Source organism: Phallusia mammillata, chromosome 5, assembly GCF_965637545.1.
Source record: "Phallusia mammillata chromosome 5, kaPhaMamm4.hap1.1, whole genome shotgun sequence".
Classification (NCBI taxonomy): Eukaryota; Metazoa; Chordata; class Ascidiacea; order Phlebobranchia; family Ascidiidae; genus Phallusia; species Phallusia mammillata.
The window spans coordinates 15,610,836-15,616,714 of NC_137256.1; the positions used below are offsets into that span (position 1 = coordinate 15,610,836).

Consider the following 5,879-nt stretch of genomic DNA (forward strand, 5'->3'; position numbering starts at 1 on the left):
GGCGCCGTTGTCGAATAAATTAAGTTGAAGTTGCCGCAACTTAGCTAACTTGCAACGCTAAGTTGCGGCAAGATAGCTAACTTGCGACGCTAAGTTGCCGCAAGATAGCTAAGTTGCCGCAACTTAGCTAACTTGCAACGCTAAGTTGCGGCAAGATAGCCAACTTGCGGCAAGACAGCTATCTTGCGTCGCAAGTTACCCGGTGCATTGTGGGACATCTCCATACATTTAGATATGAATTTCCCACAATGCACCGGGTAAGTTGCGGCAACTTAGCTAACTTGCAACGCTAAGTTGCGGCAAGATAGCTAACTTGCGACGCTAAGTTGCGGCAAGATAGCTATCTTGCAACGCAAGTTACCCGGTGCATTGTGGGACATCTCCATACATTTAGATATGAATTTCCCACAATGCACCGGGTAACTTGCGACGCTAAGTTGCCGCAACTTAGCTAACTTGCAACGCTAAGTTGCGGCAAGATAGCTAACTTGCAACGCTAAGTTGCGGCAAGTTAGCTAACTTGCAACGCTAAGTTGCCGCAAGATAGCTATCTTGCAAGTTTTTTTTTTGTTTTCAAAACGGCCTTAAGGCGCCGTTGTCGAAAAAATTAAGTTGCGGCAACTTAATTTTTTCGACAACGGCGCCCCATACTTTTGGATGGTAAAACAACTACCGTATCTTACAAATATCTATTACCTTCAAAAAAGTCGGTGGGGTTAAAATGAAGGTCGCATATTCCACATTGGTTTCTGTGTAGGCTAGTTGTGAAAGGATGTTATCTTGTTTTGATTGGGGGTCTCTAAATTGCAAGATGAATCGCCGTAAATTTTCGTGGTGCTGGTACTTCGAGGTGTTCGGTTTTAAAAACTTAATGTTGGCGACAACAAATATTTGCCGCTTTTCTCCCTGCTTCTGTCGGTTTTTGGAAAAAGAAGATGAACAACCCGGAACGGCACAAAACGACGGCGCCATTGGATAACAAAGATGTTTAAACTATCTTACAACAAAGAACCGCGTTGAAAAATCAACCACCTATTGGAAGCAGTCAACCGTGACTGTACGAATTAAGTTATCTATGATATTATAAAGTATAGATCACTGATCTCTATAAACCCTGGATTGCGCTACTGGCCGTCACGGTTGAAGCAAATTGAACGGTCACGTCTAAAACTGCGGGCCCACTTGGCCCAGCACTTCATGCAATTGAAAAACTGCGGGCCCACTATATCCAGTGCTTGTCGTGTCTCTCGTAAGTACAAAAACTGCGGGCCCGCTATATCCAGTGCTTGTCGCGTCTCTTGCAAGGAAAAACTGCGGGCCCACAATATCCATTGCTTGGCCCGTCTCTCGCAGGACAAAACGGGCCAAGTGCTGGGCCAAGCGGGCCCGCAGTTTCAGACGTGACCCCAAACTGAAGCGTAATGGCGGCAGAAAAGGAAGCACCAAAAATGCATTGCGGGCAGTGGGGAGAGAGTGGAAAAATGACGATAATTTTTGTTTTAGGCATTTGTATAGCGATTTTTGCAGATATGATTTGTAGATTAATAGGACGAATGTATTCGAGTGTGTAATAACCTACAAATATGCGTAGATTGACTGTGATGTGTATTAGTGTAGGTGTACTGGATATACGTTATTAAGTTAGTGTTGAAATAAATCAGTACTAAGTGGAAATAAATGTTTTATTATGCAATATAAGTGGTTTGCGTGCTTTTTTAAGTATTTTAGACATGAATCCAACAAGATGGCTACTTCCTTCACACAATATGATGTAGCCTAGGCTAATTCTTTGTGTGACATTACCCACTAGTGGGAAATTTCCCACCGGTTAAGAACCACTGGTTTATGCGCTCTTAGAAAGGAGTTTGTGGTACGTTTGAACTTTAAATGCGTTAAAAAAACGCCGATTTTTATCTTTCAAGGCATTTAATTGTACTGTTTTGACCTCTTTTACTTGCTTTGCGCCTGTTGAACTTGGTCTTGCACGCGAACTTACGGGTCGTGCACGCGCGCACGCGGGACATATCGGTCCTGCACGCGCGAGATCTCGTCGGGAACTGCCATGTTCTGCAGACTGGATTATTGTATGTGTGCATAACATACTATATTTTTCTGTCATTCAGGCAAACTTGTTTTAATTTTAAGCAGTGCACATTCTTGATTCCTGTATGGCCTGTGGGGATTTTCCATGTCTTGGTTGTTTGGATTCCCAAATTTTACTGTCATTCAGGAAAACTTGTTTTAATTTTATGCAGTGCATATCTTTGATTCCTGTATGGCCTGTGGGGATTTTCCATGTCTTGGTTGTTTGGATTCCCAAATTTTACTGTCATTCAGGAAAACTTGTTTTAATTTTATGCAGTGCATATTCTTGATTCCTGTATGGCCTGTGGGGATTTTCCATGCCTTGGTTGTTTGGATTCCCATTTTTGGTTGTATTGTATGGTAACATATCCATAGCATTTCAGTATAGCTATAGTAAATATAGCTATGGTATGCCTTATTTTAAACTTTAATATATTGGCACTGTCATGAATTTCAACCAGGTGATGAAATGAAAAAAAGGTGGAAGTCCCTACGGGACAAGTTTACCAGGGAGAAAAAAAAATCTTTGAAACAGTCCGGCTCAGAAGCCTCAACTGCATCGCAGTGGTCATTGTACCCTGTGATGCAGTTTTTAGAAAAACAAATGGAGCCCAGGGGGTGAGAGTATATGTCTAGATCTCACTTAGCTATAACTGAACTTCTAATGCACCCAAAGACAGTGCACACTGTTACAAATTATATCATAAGATTTATAATTCCATGATTAATTGTGGATATATTTCTTAACCCTCCTTGCTGGTGCTTTTATTTGTTTAGTACAACATCAAACTACAACATTGTTTTGGAGGAGAACTCGCTCTGTGAGAGTGATGTTTCTGGTGTGGAATCGGTTTGTTTCCCAGAAACCGTTTCTACACCAGAAACACATTCAACACCAGAACCAACACACCCTACCAGTCAACACCAGAATCAACCAAGGTCAAAAAAAAGGAAACCGGACATGGATCTGGCATTGTTACATGCCCTAGAAAAAACAACAGGTAATAGTAGTCAATGATTTTACCTGCAGTTTCCTTGTTGTGTGTATTTTGTTTAGAACTCAAAATATATATAATTAAAATATAAGTTTAATGTGTAGCCTACATGCTAATACAGTTTGTACCTAAAATTTCTGAAAAAAGTCCTTTTATATAGTGTTTTTGTTTTGTTTTTCAAAGGAGACACAAGACCCGGAGGAATTGTTTTTTCTGGGAGTGGCTGGAGAAACAAAGCACTGGCCTACAGTAGTGAAGTGCGAGTCTGAAAAGTAAAATCTTCACTACAGTAGGACAGTGCTTTGTTTCACAATATATTTTATTTTTCAGATTTTATTTTATTGTTGTTTCAAATAAACATAAAGTTAATCTAAGATGGCATTGGTTCGTGTTTTCACACTGTAACAGGAAAGACCACGTGAAGGTTGCCATCAACTTTCCCACAAACAGACACATAGACAAACAGTTACAGGACAAACATGGCTCTAAAAAGAGCCGTTTACATGCAAACTAACTAACACCTTGAAATAATGGCATTCTGCCAAGACACAGATCGGGTTTCGCTGCAAAAGTATTCGGCAAACTTTTCCCTTACTTCAAATGCTTGCGTGCTATGACGTCGCCCAACCCTTTGAATGCACCCTAGACTATTTTCTTGCTGCCAGGATGTAATTCGCCACTCCTATCTTCGTGGTCGAGATCACTCGGTCCAACATACATACTTTCATGGCGAAGGAAGTTGTGAAGAACAACACACGCCTTCACCACATTATCCACCCTTTCTGGTGCCAAACAAATCGGCCCGCGAAACACTCGAAAGCGGGAAACCATTATACCAAATACGTTTTCTACGATGCGCCTGGCTCTAGAAAGCCGGTAATTAAAAACCCGTTGACGGTGCGATAATTGCCTCCCTGGGTAAGGACGAAGCAAATTTTCCTGTAACGGAAATGCTTCGTCTCCAACAAAAACGCATGGCAGGGCCTCCGATGATCCAGGCAAGGGTTGTGGTGGAGGAATCGGCAATTGGTGGCTTGATAACTGCCTTCCAAATACAGAATTGCTGTAGATGCTGCCATCGCTTTATTTGCCGTATCCCCCGATGTCAACCATCGTAAAACGATAGTTTGCATCTACAACTGCGAACAAAACAATGCTAAAGGAGCCCTTGTAGTTATAGTACAGGGAACCCGAGTTGGAAGGGGCCTGTACTTGGATGTGTTTACCATCCATGCTACCAAGGCAGTTAGGAAAGTGCCATAACCTGCGAAAATCAGAGGCAATTCGTTTAAAATCATCCGCATTTGGTTTTGCCATGTGGTTTGGCTGCAAAACTTGCCAAATGGCCTGGCAAGTTTCAGGTATTATTGTAGAAAGAGATGCCTTTGACATACGATAAGAATGTGACAAACTCTCGTACGTCATTCCACCGATTAAATACCTGGAAAAACATAAATATTACTGTTGAAACGAAGTGCAAGAAAACACAACTTATAACTAACCTTAAAGTTACTGCAACTCGTTCACCGGGTGAAATAGGACTCCGATAATTAGTCGTTTGTCTGGACACTAGAGGTCCAACTAACGAAAGCAACTGGTCGAAAGTTGCTGGCGACATCCTGAAATAAGACTGAAATTCTGCAACCTGCTCAAGTCGCAGTTCCTGAACCAGGCGATAATATTCACCTGAAAGAATTGAACCTCATGCTATTTTTTAAAATCGTTGTAGGCAACAGCAATATTTACTTACTTAGAATAGGTCGTCGCTGTCTGGTTGGCTTCACCCAGATGCTTCTACCTGTTCTGCTCTGACTAGAAAGGCGATGAATGGCGAGTAATCGGACTACTCGAGCCCTTTTTAATGCGGAGCGGTTGTTCATCTTTATTTCCAGCAATATCTATACCTTCTAGCACTTAAATTTTAAACGTATAGTTATTTTCCGGTCAAAACATGTGTTAATATGACGTCACAATAGCAATTAATTTAAATTACTTTGATACAATTCATACATAAAGGCATTTGTGTCAGATAAATAATTAATAACATTTATATCTTCCGTCAAACAGGTGTGGTATTTGTACAACCTTCAACAAAAAGTTAACCGTTCGCCCAACTTCGCTTCGCTACGCTACGTCCGGTGTGAACACCACCTTCGCTCAACTTCGCCCAACTTCGCTACGCTACGCTACGTCCGGTGTGAACGGGCCTTAAATCGCTCAGACAGGTCACGCTCGAATGAACCAGTACACATTGGCTTATTTACAATGGCGGGCAATGGGTGAAGAGTGAAGATATTGGCAAAAAATCGCAATTTATTGCATTAAACGTCAAATAACTTTGGAATTGAAGTGATAATAAACTTGCAGGTTACGTAAGTGTCATGTATCTCGTGTATTTTATTCGTTTTTAGAAGTTTATTGTGTGTTTTTGAAAGGATCACTAACCTTTTTTGTTTGATTGATTTTGTATGTTAAATATACCATGGACAAGACTAAATTCTCGTATTTGTGATTTAGTTGTATTTCTGTGTAATAGCTAGGTTAGCCACATCGTGCCAGCCAATGGCAAAACATCTTTGTTTAAAATTTGCAATCCTGAATTTCAAAGCAACTCTGATATGAAGAAACATTACAGCAATTTACAAAAATGTGTGCTCTCATTGCTTGACCCAACTTAGGGAGACATAATACATGCTTCATAAAGAAACGTAATATTAATTTCCTTTTAACCCACTTCTGTTGTCAAAATCAGACAGTAATTCTTTTAGAGCAATCATATGTGAAGATCACTTTGAAAAA

The 5,879-nt window shown here is 40.8% G+C and overlaps 1 long non-coding RNA gene across 1 annotated transcript; it reads left to right on the plus strand.

Moving 5' to 3' along the window:
• The first annotated feature begins 507 nt into the window (after positions 1-507).
• LOC145230083 (uncharacterized) lies at positions 508-5,597 on the plus strand. Its single transcript, XR_013860549.1, has 2 exons — positions 508-3,086; positions 3,264-5,597. It is a non-coding gene; the product is annotated as an uncharacterized LOC145230083 (long non-coding RNA).
• Positions 5,598-5,879: the final 282 nt, after the last annotated feature.